General features: G+C 38.5%; 1 protein-coding gene across 2 annotated transcripts in view; it reads right to left on the reverse strand.

Moving 5' to 3' along the window:
- The window catches only part of ABCG2 (ATP binding cassette subfamily G member 2 (JR blood group)), a 114,851-nt gene extending 102,049 nt beyond the window's left edge, over positions 1-12,802 (reverse strand). The window contains exon 1 of one of the 2 annotated variants that reach the window (XM_010983101.3): positions 12,253-12,802. The gene's annotated coding sequence lies outside the window, so the exon portion shown is untranslated. The remainder of the gene's footprint in view (positions 1-12,252) is intronic. The other variant, XM_064486258.1, reaches the window with a different exon arrangement.
- Positions 12,803-17,162: the final 4,360 nt, after the last annotated feature.

A 17,162-nucleotide genomic window follows, 5' to 3' on the forward strand; every position in this document is an offset into this window, starting at 1 on the left:
CTGGTTCTTTGAAAAGATAAACAAAATTGACAAACCATTATCTGGACTCACTAAGAAAAAAAGAGAGAAGGTTCTGATAAATAAAATCAAAAGTAAAAAAGGGAGAAATGACAACAACACCAGAGAAATACAAAGAGTTATAAGAGAATATTATGAATAGCCACACACCAACATATTGAACACCCTAGAAGCGGAAATGGAACAAATTCTTAGAATCATATTACTTTCCCAGACTGAATCAGGAAGAAATAGAAAATCTGAGCAGACCGATCACTAGTACAGAGATTGAAACAATGATCAAAAACCTCCCCAAAATGGAAGTCCAGGACCAGGTGGCTTCATGGGTGAATTTTACTAAACATTCAAAGAGATTTAATACCTATCTTTCTCAAACTATTCCTAAAAATTGAAGAGAAGGGAACACTGTTTATGAGGCCATCACCTCGATACCAAAACCAAAGACAACAGAAAAAAGAAAATTAAAAGCTAGTATCTCTGATAAACATAGATGCAACAATCTTCAACAAAACATCAGTAAACCAAATTCAACACTATATCAAAAGGATCATACACCATGAGCAAGTGGGATTTATTCCAGGGACTCAAAGATGGTTCAGCATTTGCAAGTAAATCAGTGTGATATACCACATTAACAAAATGAAGGGTAAAAACCAAATGACTATCTCAAAGATGCTGAAAAAGCTTTTGACAGCTTTTGACAGCTTTTGACAAGATTCAGTATCTATTTATGATTTTAAAAACTCTCAATAAAATTGATATAGAAGGGACATACCTCAACATAATAAAGACCATATGTGACAAACCCATAGCTAACATCATATTCAATGGTGAAAACTTGAAAGTTATCCTTCTAATACCAGAAACAAGATATGAATGCCCACTCCCACTACTTTTACTCAACATAGTATTGGAAGCCACAGCCAGAGCAATTAGGCAAGAAAAAGAAATAAAAGGCATTCAGTTTGGAAAGGAAGAAGTATAACTGTGACTATTTGCAGATAACATAATTATTTTATATATATAAGACCCTAAAAACACAAAAAACTATTAGAAATAATAAATGCAATAAAGTTACAGGATACAAAATCAATATACAGAAATCTGTTGCACTTCTACACACTAACAAGCTAACAGAAAGAGAAATTAAGAAAACAATCCCATTTACAATTGCAACAAAAAGAATAAAATACTTTGGAATAAACTTAACCAAGGAGGTAAAAGACCTATACACTGAAAACTCTAAGACACTTTTGAAAGAAATTGAAGAAGACTCAAATAAATGGAAAGATATTCTGTGATCATTAATTGGAAGGATTAACACAGTCAAAATATCCTTATTACCTAAAGCAAACTACAGAGTCAATGCAATCCCTATCAAAATCCAAAGGACATTTTTCACAGAAATAGAATTTAAAAATTATAAAATGTATATGGAACCACAAAAAAAACCCTAAACAGCCAAAGCAATCCTGAGAAAAAAGAACAAAGCTAGATGTATCACACTCCCTGAGCTCAAACTATACTACAAAGCCATAGTAATCAAAACAGCATGATATTGGGAAAAAAACAGATACACATATCAAAAGAACAGAATTAGGAGCCCAGAAATAAACACATATATGGACAATTAATTTATGACAAACGATTAAAGAAAATACAATGAAGAAAAGATAATCTCTTCAATAAACGGTGTTCTGAAAACTGGACAGCCACATGCAAAAAAATGAAACTAGACCACTATCTCACACCATACATAAAAATTAACTCAAAATGGATTGAAGACTTGAATGTAAGACCTGAAACCATAAAACGTCTAGAAGAAAGCACAGACAGTATGCTCTTTGACATTAGTCTTAGCAATATTTTTCTAGATTTATCTCCTCAGGCAAGGGAAACAAAAGCAAAAATAAACAAATGGGATTATACGGTAGTTTTATAAAAAAAGCTTCCACAGAGCAAAGGAAACTTTTAATAAAATGAAAAGATAACCTACAAATGGGAGAAGATATTTACAAATGATATATATCCTAAAGGATTAATATCAAAATTATATTAAGAATTCATATAATTCAACAACAACAAAACTTGATTAAAAATGGGCAAAGGAGCTGAACAGACATTTTTCCAAAGAAGACATACACATGGCCAACAGGCAAATGAAAAGATGTTTAAAGTCACTAATTATTAGGGAAATGCAAATCAAACACAATGAGCTATCACCTCACACCTATCAAAATGGCTATTACTAAAAAGACAACAAATAACAAGTTTTAGTAAGGATATGGAGAAAAGGGAACCCTTATACACCGTAGGTGGGAATGTAAACTGGTGCAGTCACTATGGAATACAATATGGAGATTCCTCAAAAAATTAAGAATAGTACTACGATAGGATCCAGCTATCCCATTTCTGTGTATTTATGCAAAGAATATGAAAACAGTAACCTGAAAAGATATCTGCACCCCCAGTCATAGCAGCATTATTTACAATAGCCAAGATATGGAAACAACTAAAGTGCCCGTTAACAGACAAACAGATAAAGAAGATACAGTGTTTATCTATCTATCTATCTATCTATCTATCTATCTATCTATCTATCTATCTATCTATCCATCAATCAATATGCAATGGAATACTACTGGGCCATAAAAAAGATGGATCTTGCCATCTGCAACAACATGTATGTACCTAGAGAGTCTTATGCTCAGTAAAATAAGTCAGATGGAGAAAGACAAACACCATATGATTTCCCTCACATGTGGAAGATAAAAAAACTAATAAACAAAAACAAGATCAATGAACAAACAAACCAAAACAAACCCATAGATACAGAGAACAGAGCAGTGGTTACCAGAGGGGAAAGGGTGGGAGTGGAGGGTCAAGTGGGTAAACGGGATGAACTGTATGGTGATGGATAGAAACTGGATTTTTGGTGGTGAGCACATTGCAGTGTATACAGAAGAAGAAATATGATATTGTAGGGGGAAGGTAATAGCTCGGTGGTAGAGAGCATGCTTAGCATGCATGAGGTCCTGGGTTCAATCCCCAGTATCTCCATTAATAAAATTTAAAAAAAAAAGACAGAGAAATATAATGTTGTACACATGAAACTTATGTTATAAATCAATGTAAACTAAATTTTAAAAAGAAAACTGAAACAATCAAAAGAGACTTCTTGATTCCCTCCACCATATCTGCCCACCCACCAGCATACTCTGCCCTTCCTCCTATTACCCTGGCCTAGATGAACTTTTCACGTTCCTGTCTAAGGCCTAAGGCATCATCTCCACTTTGCAGTAAATACCACCCTCTCTTTCCTAATTCAACAGCTTTTTGGACATTTCCAGAATTTTTTTCTAAATATTTTCAATCTGACATTGGCCGAATCTGACATTGTGCAGAACCACAGATACAGAGGGCTGAGGCTGACTGTATGTTTCTGTTCACGTCCCAGGGCCATGTCCTCTCCCCTGCCAACAAAATACAATTGGGAGGAACCCTGATCATCTTGCTATCCCAGAGGACATCGTGCTGACCTTGCATATTAATGCCATTATGCCAACCAACTGGATCTATTAAGCAGAAAGAAACAAGCAAACAAAAATACCTTACTTACATATATGGTTGCCAAGGTGTGGGACCCAAATTCTATAAAATTTAATAGGTTTACTGTATCAGTGATATTTGCAGAGGCTCTATCATCTGGGGCCTGTTAGGATACCCCTTCTAAAATGAGATACAAGTTGCTGTACCGTGTGCTTCCCCTCATAAAGGAAAAAGAACTCCACCTTACTCTGTGGGCCTCTTTCAAATTTGGAGGCAATGTGAGCAATATTTGAGCATGCTGCTCCAACCCATTCATTTGATAGCTTGTAAAGCTACCATTTTTGAAAGCCCTCCAGGCTTCAAAGTAAGTTGCCCTGACACTTGGACCCAAGGACCTAGCAGACCAAATAGTATTAGAAGGATCTGTTGTAGAGAGAGATTCTGTATACAGTTTGAGGCAAATTCCAGTAGGATCATCACAGCACAGACATCTAGGGGCTTGGTAAGGCCATACCTTCCTCTGATGGCAAATATTCTCCCCTTGAAAAGTGGCTATTGGTTTCCTACCTAGTGTTTGAGACTGAACACATGACTACATGGCACCAAGTGACTATGCAACCTGAACGTCCCAACAGGAACCAAGATACTGGATGCACACAGCAAGATTTCCATTGTAATATGGAAGCAGTACAAAGGAGACTGGGCCCCAGCAGGTCCAGAAGGCACAAGTATTACGTACGGTCAGTTGGCTCCAACTTCCAAAGAACCTATTCCTACCACTTCTATGCCTTTTCCTCAACCTATACGAGTGTCCTCTTGCAGAATTCCCAATGAGCAGTTCACAGAAGAGAAGAAAGCACAAGTCTAGTTCTCATATGGATCTGCCAATGATGTTACACTGACAAAAGTGGGTGTCCACTGTACTGCAACCCACTCAGGCATGACCACAGAGGACCATGATGAAGGAAACTCTCCAAGTGGACAGAACTTTGAGGGGTATATCTGGCTTTTCATTTCACAGCCTGAGGTACAAAGATTTATAATAACTTATGAGCAGTGGCTACTGGATTGGTTGGCTGGTTGGGGACTTGGAAAAAACTAATTGGAAAATTGGTGACAAGATAGACTATGTATGGACCTCTGGGAGTGGGTACAAAATTGTTAGAATATTTGTGTATCATGTATATATCCAGTGGAGGGTATCCATGATGGTGGAGGCTGTCAAAAGCCAGATGTTCATGAAGATCTATTTTGTGAACGTCAGGAAGCCTCTTTCTCCAGGCATCCCAGTGCTTGCTTAGCGGGTCCATATACAAAGTGGCCGTGGCAGCATAAAAGAAAATGTAAGCTAATAACATGGTTTTCACTTCCCCAAGGCTGGTCTGGCTCTAACTAATGCTAAGTGTCCAATTTGCCAAGAGCAGAAGTCAATACTAAGCCGCTGATATGGCACCACTGTCCAGGATGACAGGTGGCTACTTAGTAACAGAAGATTATGGTGGACTCCTTCCATCATAAGGGAACAGCTCTTTATACTTTCAGGGATGGCTACACACTGTGTAAAAGTGTATTTTTCCTGCTTGTAGAGTTTCTGCCAACACTGCTATCATGAAGTTACAGAATGTCTCATCCATTGCCATGGTACTGACATAACACTGTCTCTGACTACAGGCATATTTATGGTCAAAGAGGTTTGGAAATGGGCGCATGCTCTATAAATTCACTACATATCCCCATCATACAGAAGCAGCTGGCTTGATAGAAAAATTAACTGGCATGTTGAAGGCTTAATTATAGTGCCAGCTGGGACACCATGCAAGGCTGGGATGCATCCTACAGCACGGAGTACATGCCTTAAACCAGCAGCCAATATTGCACAGAGCCAGAATGGACAGATGTGGGGACCATGGAGAGGAACAGTGTCTCTGTGCACACTGGCCTCCTAGGTGCTTCTCTAACATGCTAGACATACTCCTGCCCCCTTTTCCTCTACCTAAGTGCTTTCCTCTGCTCTATTTAAAATTGCAAAATCTCCCTTTACCTTCCTGATGACCCTTTCCCTTACCATGCTTTTGTTTCTAGCTCCTCTCACCCTCTAACATACTACACCATACAGATTTAGTTATTGTTTATTATCTATCTTCTCCCACTAGACAGTGAACTTTACAAGGGTAGGATTTTATTTCATTCGGTATTCTATCCTCAGTGCCTAAGACAGTGTCTGAAATACAGTAGGTATATTTGAGGTCCCCAGCCCCTACCTTTTCTCCTTCTCTCAGACGGTGTATAAGCCTCGATTGCCTAACTTGTCCTTGGGCCTCATATTCTTATGGAGGCCCTATATGTACATAACTGAATTCGGTTTTTCTCCTGTTTATCTGTCTCATGTCAGTTTAATTCTTAGACCAGCCAGAAGAACAGTAGAGGGAAATTTTTTCACTCCCTAATAGTTGAATAAACTAATGAGAACACCTTAGTGAGAAAAAAAAGAAAAGGCTCCACCTGGAGTTTGTATTAGTAAATGTATTCTGTGGGAGTTTGAAATGTACAATGTTCCAAAGTCAAAGTCAAACTGAAAATTTAACATCTAGAGTATTAGCTGTGATGATGGAGTGACAGGAATTAAGATAAAATCAATCAAACATATTTGTGTAAAATACTTCCCTTCACCGACTTTCCACATGAACTTCCTTCTCAGTCTCCCAATTCCCAGGACTTCAACAGTTCCCTTTTTCCTCTCCGTGTTTCACCCATCATTTACCTGCTCTCCAAGGCTGCTTTCATGCTATGATGCCAGAGTGGAGTAGCTGCCCACAGCCTAAAATATTTCTTATCTAGCCTTTCACAGAAAGAGCTTGCCAACCAGTCTCTTATGTAGATAAAGATACCATAAAACTTACTATTTTTAAGAGTAGAGTTTTGTGACATTAAGTACATTCACATTTTTTTGCAATCATGAGCACCAACACAACTCCAGAACGTTTTTCATTTTCCCAAACTGAAGCTCTATCCCCATTAAAGAATAACTCCTCACCCCTCTCCTCCCCTGGTGGCAACCACCATCCTACTTTCTGTTTCTATGAACTTGACTACTGTAGGTACCTCATACAAGTGGAATCACACAGTATTTGTCCTTTGATGACTGGCATATTTCACTTAACATAATCTCATCAAGGTTCATCCATTTCGTAGCATGTGTCAGAATTTTTAAGGCAGAATACTGTTCTGTTGTATGCATGTACCACACTCTGTGGTATTCCTCTGTTGTGGACACTTGGTTTGCTTCTGCCTTTTGGCTGTTGTGAATAATGCTGCTATGAATACGGGTGTACATATATCTGTCTGAGTGCCCGCTTTCAATTCTTTTTGTATATACCCAGAAGTGGAATTGCTGAATCATATGGGAACTCTGGGTTTAATTTTTTGAGGAACTGCCAAACTCTTTTCCATAGCAGCTACATCATTTTACTTTCCTACTAGCAAAGCACGAAGGTTCCAGTTTCTCCACATCTATGTCAACGCGTGTTATGTTCCTTTTTTTTTTTTAATTAGGGCCATCCTAGTGGGAATGAAGTAATATCTCAGTAATGAAGTAATATCTCAGATTTTGACTTACATTTCTCTAATGATTAGTGATGTTGAACATCTTTCCAAATGTGCTTATTGGCCATTTGTATGTCTTATTTAGAAAAATGTCTACTCAAGTCCTTTGCCCTTTTTAAATTGGGTTGCTTGGCTTTTGCTGTTGTTGAGCTGCAAGACTTCTTTATATATTCTATATATTAACCCCTTATCATGTAAATGATATGCAAATAGTTTCTACTATCCTGTAGGTTGTCTTCTTACTCTCGTAATAATGTCTTTCGAGGTATAAAATTTTAATTTTAATGAAGTCCAATTTATCTAGTTTTTCTTTTGTTGCCTATGCTTTTGGTTTCATATTCAATAAATGACTGATTCAATGTCATGAGCTTTTCCTCCATGTTTTCACATTTTTAGTTCTTATGTTTAGGTCTTTGATCCATTTTAACTTAATTTTTGTATATGGTGTAAGATAAGGGTCTAACTTAATTCTTTTGTGTGTGGATATCCAGTTTTCCCAGTACCATTATTGAAAAGACTACCTTTTCCCTACTGAATGGTCTTGGTGCCCTTGCAGAAAATCATTTGACCATACACGTGAGAGTTTATTTCTGGGCTCTCTATTCTATTCCATTGGTCTGTATGTATGCCTTTCTTTATGCCAATACCACGGTTCTGATTACTGTAGCTTTGTTGAGGGTAGAGTTTTACAGCAGAGGTCACAACAATTCCACAGAACTAGAGCAGGGAATCAGCAAACATTTTCTGTAAAAAGCCAGACAGTAACTAGTTGGGGCTTCAAAGACCTGTGGTCTCATCACAATTACTCTACTCTGCTACTGGAGCACTAAAGTAACCAAAGAAAATACTTAATCAGATGGGTGTGGTTGTGTTCTAATAAAACTTTATCTATAAAAATAGGTGGCAAGACAAATTTGCTCCAAGAGCAGTACTTTGACATTCCTTGGACTAGATAGAGGTCACAGTTGGGCATTTTCAAAGGTCTTCAGGAAGGCCAGTGTGGTAAGAACAGACGAGAGAGAAGGGAGATAAAGCTGGAGAGACAGGGACCAGATCACACAGACACTTGCAGACCTCAAGGAGGATTCGATTTATTCTCCCTCACCCATTCACTCACCAGACATCCATCAAAGACCTACAAGGAGTTAGGGGCTGGAGTTACACAGGAGTTAGGCTCAGTCCTCAGCCTCCTGGAGCTTTGATGGGGAGAAAAGGAATAAGCTAAGGAGTTTTAATACAGTATCACGTTTCCTTTCTGCATCATGGCATAAGCTCCATTCCATCGCCTGAGCCATGGGATTCCTGCTCTGAGCTTTTACTTTACTGCCTTACTTAGTCTGAGAAGTAGTTTGACTTTATTAATTCTCCCCAGGATGATTGCAACAGTCTATTCAAACAGCTCTCTGCCTCTAGTCTCACCTTCTTCCAAATTTGGCCTCCACAGTGCAGTGGGAGATATTTCTAAAATGCAATTCTTATTGCACTCTCCAGCTTCAAACTATGTTGAAGGCTTTCATCACTGTCAGAGTTAAGTCCAAGCTCTTAAGCTGCTATGTAAAGCCCTGCGTGATCAGGCTCTTGCCAACTTCTCAGCATCATCTGCTCTCTCTCCCCTTGGTGGGAAATGTTAGCTGACAGCCCAGGACATCGACTTATACACACAAAACAACACGTTTAACTCATGATTAAGCCCTGGGGTAACATTTACATCAAAGAAGATTATTTGTTATCTGTGTGAATTCTTTTTGTTAGTGTTTCTATTATAAGAACCATTATGAATTGAGCAAGACTTAGTAATAACAAGAGCAAACACATATAGAGACAATCTGTGCCTGGCACTGTTAAGTCATTTAATCCTCGCAACCATCATATGAGGTAAGTGGTATCACTGTCCCCATTTTACAGATTAGGAAACTGAGGCCTGGATGGGTTAACATCCTCAAGATCACACAGCTTATGTGTGTGCTGGTATCAATATTCAAACCTAGGAATTCTGACTCTATAACCTGTGTTACTAAGCACACAAAGCCTCCTCACTAAACCATAAATATGTTATTTAAAAATACTGACTGAAGCTGTGCCTATAGTCTAAAAGCATGGTCTCTGGATGGTAGCATGCAAATTCTCAGGCCTGGGCCCTGACCTACTGAATTAGGTGTCTGGAGTTGGGCCCAGGAATCTGAATTTTTGCAAGCGCCCCAGGTGATTTTTAGTCACAATAGAGTTTGAGAAGCACTACTCTAAAACATTTATTCCTAACGAGTAAAGGCTTTAATGGTTACAAAGCGTATGACAAACACGTGAATAATTTTGACAAAAAAAGTAGAAATAGGATTTTTTGTAATGCACAAAGGTTTCAGATTATGACATAAAAAGAAAACAAACCCTAGTATGGAACAATGTAGTTTGTCATGGGCCTTGAGAGGATGAAGAAAAGTACAGGATAAACCTGAACTTGGAGCCGAAAGGTGAGATCAAACCCAGCACACCCACTAACCAGCTGCATGACTTATCGCCAGTTGCTTAACCAGAGCCTCCGTTTCTTCACTGACAGGTTAAAATAACAATCCCCTTGACCTGTTACCGAGATGGTTGTTTAAAATCTGGCAGAATGATATATGTGACGATGCTTTATGTGGAAGCACAGCTTGGTGATCAAGTTTCATTTTCTGCTGTAACTCTTTACAAAAGAACATATGCATTCTCCCTTCTACTCAAGACATGGATAGGATTTTGCAGTGTCTTAAGAGAACGCTACTTTCCTCAGTGAAGACTGCAGGAGGTACACAGCTGGAATGAGGGGTTGGCTCCAGGCTTGAAAAGACAGGTTAGTGGCTTCATCTAAGAGAATGGGGCCAAAGAGCTGACAGATAGTGGTAGCAATATGATTACATGTCTCTGAACGCATCTGCTGCCTTACAATTTCTCCCCCCAGAAGAGTGAATGAAAATAGGCTGAAGGGAACCCTCCTACACTGTTGGTGGGAATGCAGTTTGGTGCAGCCATTGCGGAAAACAGTATGGAGATTCCTCAAAAGACTAAAAATACACTTACCATATGACCCAGTAATCCCACTCCTAGGTAAATATCCAGAAGGAACCCTAATTCAAAAAGACACCTGCACCCCAATGTTCATAGCAGCACTATTTACAATAGCCAAGACATGGAAACAACCTAAATGTCCATTGATAGATGACTGGATAAAGAAGTTGTGATATATTTATACAATGGAATACTATTCAGCCATAAAAATGACAACAAAATGCTATTTGCAGCAACATGGATGCATGCCCCTGGAGAATGTCATTCTAAGTGAAGTAACCCAGAAAGAGAAAGAAAAATACCATATGATATCACTCATATGTGAAATCCAAAAAAAAAAAAAAAAGAAGAAGAAGAAGAAGAAAAACAAACTTAAATATAAAACAGAAACAGACACACAGACATAGAATACAGACTTGTGGTTGCCGGAGGAAGGGGTGGGGAGGGACAGACTAGGAGTTTGAGATTTGTAGATGCTGACTGGTATATACAGAATAGATAAACAAGTTTATACTGTATAGCACAGGGAAATATATTCAAGATCTTGTAATAGCTCACAGTGAAAAAGAATGTGAAAATGAATATATGTATATTCATGTATGACTGAAAAATTGTGCTGTACATCAGAAATTGACACAACATTATAAACTGCTTATAACTCAATAAAAAAAAGAAAGAAAGAAAAAAAAGAAAACAAAAAAAAGAAAAGAAAATAGGCTGATATTCAGCCCCATGCACTTCTTACTGCCTGTCAGTGGTTTGCTGTCTACAGTAGCTTCTGTTCTGATTGGTCACTGTTTGTGCCACATAGGTTGTTAAATTTTTAAGTAACACCTCTGTTATATTCCATAATAGCAAGGAATGTTATTTAAAGCTTATTTTAAGCAGAAGCAACTCCCCTCTGCCTGGGATGATATAATGGGTTCATACTGGACCTGTCCACATCTCTGACCTTTCATTCTACTAATTGTTCTTAATGCCAAATAGTTTCAGTATGTTCATTAAAACAACATAATTTTAAATTTACCTATTCTGTCTCGAGCATATTTCTCTAGCTGAGGAAGACACAAACTACTACACTAGAAAAACTCCGACAAATGTGGGGGAAAGAATTCTACTTTCAGGGTGGGGTTTCTTTCATTCATTGTGCAAAGCTGTGACTTCCCTGGTCCCCACTCTCCCTTCTTTCCTCTTTTCTCTCTTGGTTATCGCTTTTGGATTAAAAGTGACTTTCAGATAAACAGGTATCATTTAGGACAGGGAGCTACTCAGCTTAAAGAGGAACATTCTGAGGCCTCTCACAAGGAGATAAAAACGTATTAATTATGTTCTTTACTCGAACTGACTTTAAATCATGTCATAGATTCATAAGCCTTATAATCTTCACCTCCAAATGGTAGGAGGAAGACATCAGTTATTTTTCTAGATGCATAATTTTCATTTGAAGCAGAAATGTTCAAGTGACCACTAGCTACTCCAGCTGAGGCATGATATGGACACTGAATCCCCCAAATTACAAAAATATTTCTGGCTCTGCTCAAAGAAGCCCATGCAATCCAAGGAGTGGCCCAGCATCCCCTCTCATTTGGGGTGATGTGGTTTACCACATCCAGGAACTACTTAACACAAGCCCCGAAATTTTGCGATAGTCCATCAAAGAGGTAAAACCAGGGCACAGATGGTGTCAAATTTTCCTCACAGGCTGCTCTACATAAATCATGTGCTCAGCCAGATACTGTCATTCTGCCACCATCTCCCAACCCCTTCCCCTGCCAAAGCCAAAAACCTAGAGGGTTTTTGCCCTTGTTACTCAAGTCATGGTTCACGGACCAGCAGCGCTGAGGTCACCTGGGAATGTGTCAATGCAGAATCTCAGGCCCACTCCAGACCTACTGAATTCTGCTGCTTTTTAACAAGATCTCCAGGCGATTCATATTTAAAGTATGAGTATGGGTTACTTGTTACAGCACATACCAGTAAAGAATCAAGATTTTCTACTCAGTATGAACACTTTGAAAATAACAAAAACAAGCAACTCACCTCAATTATGATCTGTGAAGTTGGAAAGAAAGCAGCCCAAACCCTGGTGGAGAGGCAGTGGTGACAAGGAGATTTCGATAGCTGTAGGCTTTGTCATAGAGACTTCAACCAAGATCCATGTCTATTAAAGTCCAGGAGCTTCCCTTCCGGCCAGCACTCCAGGTGCAAGAGAAGTATCAGAGAGGAAACTTAGCCCTAGGCCAGGTCCTGCAACTATCAGAACAAGCTAGCCTTGGGGAAAGGTCCAGTTCTCGTTTATTTCCTCGAGTTCCTTTTCCCTCCACCATTAGCTGGTTAATATCCACATTTCCTTCTCGATCACTGGGATTCAAACTGACAGCCTAACGCCTCCAATCAGCCTGGGATCCTTTTCCGGCATTCCTGGCAAGGGGATGGGAAAAGGAAGAAATTTACGTGTGAGAGAGATATTTTTATATCTTTCTCTTTGTGCAACAGAATCCTGATGGCAGCATCTCCGACACTAACGACAACTTTCGTGAGGATCAAAACCAATTCTAGCAAATAGTTTTGCTCTGTGTAAACTTCCTGTCTTGCTCGATCTGATATAACAGGGGTCTCCTTTCACAAGCTCTGCCTTCTAGCAAAAAAGTACAAGCAGGAAGATAACACAGATTTGGAAAGGAAGTGAAAGAAACCAAGCACAGACAGTGTCAGGTTTCAGTGCAAAAGCCCACAAGAGACAGGAAGAGGAGAGGACTATATTTGGAACATGCTATCCTTCTAATGTTCTCCTTTCTAAACCAGAAGTATAACGGGAAGTTAAGGCTGTATTAAATAGCCATTTCATATTCTGAAAACATGAAGGATGTCAAGTGACAAAACATGACATTTACTAAGAGCTTCTGGCTCCACGCTTTACCAGCCTTGACAAGTTTTTCATCCAAGCCTCCCAACATAAAGTGGTGGTAACAATAATGCCTTCCTTACAGAGCTGGCATGGTAATATCATGAGATACGTGAAACGCCGATGACTGAACCTGCCTTGCTTTATAGTCAAGCCACTGTCCTGATTTCTTCCTCTCTACTGTGCATACCTACGCACAGATCAGGCATTCAATAAATATATATTGAAATGAAAGTTTAAAAAATTTTGACACTGTTAAGAAATTCCATCCATTTATTTTTACCATTTTTTTTATTGCGGTAAAATACATATAACATAAAATTTGCCTTTTTAGCCGTTTTTAAGTGTCTGATTCAATGGCATTAATTACATTCACAATGTTACAAAACCATCACCAGTACCCATTTCCAAAAATTTTTCGTCACCCCGAACAGAAACTCTAATCATTAAGAAAGAACTCCCAGGGTTTTTTTTTAATGTGAAGATCACTTTTTAATTTGGATGGGATTCCTCCTCCCTCATGGTAGTGGGTGTACTTTAAGTCTCCTGAAGAGAAAATATATAATAACAAGATAACAGGTAGCTCTTTTAAATAAATTTGCATTTTAATCATACAACACAACAAATCTTCGCACATTTGAAGTATGTGTGAGATTACTCTTCATTCCAGCTGGCAAAAAGGTTTAGAAGAAACCTTGAAATAAAATGTCTGCCATCTCTGTGGATATATATGAACTTCTTTAACTGTGTTCTCCTTTTTAAATTCATACGACTAATTGTTTCCTTTTGAAGGGAGAGAAGAGGAATGAGCATTGATTGACACCCACTGGGTACCAGCGAGGATTCAAATCTCATCTCATTCTTCATCATGAATAAGTGTGAAGTTATTTACACGATACTACTGTGATCCTGTGTGATAATTTTCTAGTTACTGTACAGTTGACCATTTTGCTGTGACGTAAGCCTGGGCAAAGCAGAGGTATCCGTGTCCTGCCTGGTATCTAACTGAGCAAGGCCTGTGTGTACTATGCTAGCAGTGCAGTTGTCTGTATATAAACACGAGCTGGAGCTAAAAAACAGACGAGTGCAAAATGCCAAACTTAAAAGAAGTGCCGATATATCCACAGAGATGGCTGAAATTTTATCCCAAGGTTTCTTCTAAACCAAATAAAACATACTCGGTAAATATAATTTTAAGGATAATTAAAACATATATTAAAAATAAATAACCATGATTCTAGGGATCAGCTAGACACCTAGGGTAGTAAAAGGAATATAAGACACAGTCCCTGTCCTCCAGGGGCTGACATCAAGGCTGGGTGGACAAGATTGACACACACAAGCTAAGCACAGAGCCGGCTGAATGCCGTGTTGGTGTGGGCTGAGGTAGGTGGAGAAGAGAGAGCCCAGCACAGAAGGAGTGGACTGTGGATGCTGGATCCTCACTTTCTAAAGATGGTCAACTTGCCTAAGGATTTAGTGAACTCTGAGTTTTGCGAAGGGCTCACTAACTGGGCTCAAGCTCTCAGGATTCAATTTGTCCCAGAACAATAAACATTAGATAAGTCCTTGCTTAACAAGTAACTGAAGCCCCTTTTCCATTGAGGCAAATCCAAGTGAATCCAATTTAGGAAACATACTGCTTTTTTTGACAGAAGGTAACACAAATTTTAATTTTCAAATCTCTTCCTATGTTTCATGTTTCATGTGACATGTAATTTTATGTTACTAAAAGCAATAAGACAATTGTACTTTAATGTGGAAAGGAAAAAAGGAAAGAAAAGGAAGGAAGGGAGGAAGGGAGAGAGGGATGGAGGAGGAAGGAAGGAATGAAGGAAATTAGAACCTAAATATTTACCAATAGCGTATGATTAAATAAAATGTAGCATATGGATACAATGGAATATCATGCAATAGTTAAAAAGAATGAGATAGAAATATACATACTGTCTTGACAACGAAAGATCTCCAAGACATATTAATTATAAAAAGCAAGTTGCTTATTAACACAGGGCATTTAAGTTCATTTATGTTTAAATGCATAGACAGACACACACACACCCTCACAAAACTATGCATTTTTATACGTACACATCTATGTATGTAATCACATACAAAAATCTTTGGAAAGATATGACCCAAAATGACAACAATGTCTAGGAAGTGTGGGATTAGGAGGTGGGGATACTTTGTGAAAAATACTCATCTCTGTTGTTTAAAGACGTCCCAGCACATACCAATCTCTTTTCCTGCTTCTCTCAGAGTAAAAGCCAAACCTTTACAATCTATACCCCCCCATCTACTTCTCTGGTCTCATTTTCCCCTTACCAACTGTAATGCAGCCAGACCTATCTCCTCGTTACACCTCAAACAGACACACATTGACCCACCTCACAGCCTATGCCCTAGATGCTCCTTTTGCCTAGAAAGTTCTTCCTCTATTTTTTTTTTTTTAATCTATTTGACTCATTCTTTCACTTCCTTCAAGTTTTCTGGTGAGGCCTACCCTGACTTCCCAACTTAAAATTGCAGTTCCTCCTACTAGTATTCGTGATCTGCCACATCTTACCTTTGTTGACAGCACTTATCACCTTCTAACGTATTATGCAATTTCCTTATTTACTATGCCTGTTTTTCTCTTTCTACTAGAATATAAGCTCTATGAGGGCATGAATTTTTATTTGCTTTTTTCATTGCTATAGCCTTAGCACCTGTAACTGTGCCTGGTGTACCAGTAGGTACTTGATAAAGTGTATTAATCAATTCACAAATTTTCACAAGAATATATTCATGTATTTTTTGCATATTTTTAAAATCAAAGATATCCACCAATCTCACAAACAAAAAGTCAGAATAAAATGTGTGAGGACCTCTCAGGTTCTATGAAACAAGGTTTTAAAACCTCTGGTTCAAAGCTAGTAAATTAGATAAAACTTATGGGAAGGAAGGTTTTAAATGAAAGCTCTTCTACTGACTTAGGTACACTATCTAACAATGCAGATTATCCTACCCTGGAATTTTTTTTTTTTAAACAACTAGGAATAAACCAACCATTCCCAGGAACTTCTGTGAAATCCCCAGCTTCGTCTTTAAAAAGAGAAAGAACCAGTGAAGATCCCTTATTTCTTATAAGGGAAGCTCTGTGCCAAAGTGAAGAGTTGTAGCATGTCTATTAATTCTTGGGGACCTCCTTTATCTTTCTTATATCCCTAAGAATGTAGATGGAATTTAATCCCCAGTCCTGTTTGAGCAGATATTAAACTCATTGGAACAGGGAAGTGAGAAAGGTTTCAAACAGCCAGCTTCATCCCCTACTTCAAAGAGCAGTGAAGTCTGTTAGCCAAAGAAGACTTTTATCAGAATCCGCAGCATGGAAGTGGGGAGGAAGCCAACCCAAATTAACAAGGCTGGGAGGTTGGGAAGGTGGTCCCCAGGCAAATATTTTGCCACCTGTTCTTCCCCTGGCTTTCACCATCCCTCAGTGCTCTGAGAGGCACTAACAGAGAGCACTTCTTAGCTTAGCCATTTGAAAATGATTGAAGGGCCTTTGATATTATCCCAAACTTGTTTTGTTTTCCATCCTGTGATGATTTATAAGGAAATCTTCAGAATTCTCTACAATGAATCCATGAAAATTTATGATAATCTATTCCTATGTTCCAAGTTATGGAAAAGTTGCTCCAAATTTTCTTTTAGGTTTAGAAGCCAACTGAAGGCTTAGCGATCGTTTACAAAGAGTCAAAAGTCTATGTTCCATATCTTAGTACCAAGACTCACAACGATTATTTATAAATCCCTCAGCATTCGTAGTTTGGATTTATCACTTTGCCAGTTGTATTATAAATGTCTCAGAGTGAAGGGCCACATCTTAGGCTTTTGCAGTCCCATAGTTTGGTGCTGTTCACATGGTAATCATTCAACCAAGGTTTATAATCAGCACTATAAACCAAATGATACTATAAACTGAGCCTATGAACATTACTTAGAATAAAATCACACTTGTGGTGGAATATGAAATTCCAAATCTGCTTCCATGGCTGTTTTT

The sequence above is a fragment of the Camelus dromedarius genome, chromosome 1 (genome assembly GCF_036321535.1).
Source record: "Camelus dromedarius isolate mCamDro1 chromosome 1, mCamDro1.pat, whole genome shotgun sequence".
NCBI classification, from domain to species: Eukaryota; Metazoa; Chordata; class Mammalia; order Artiodactyla; family Camelidae; genus Camelus; species Camelus dromedarius.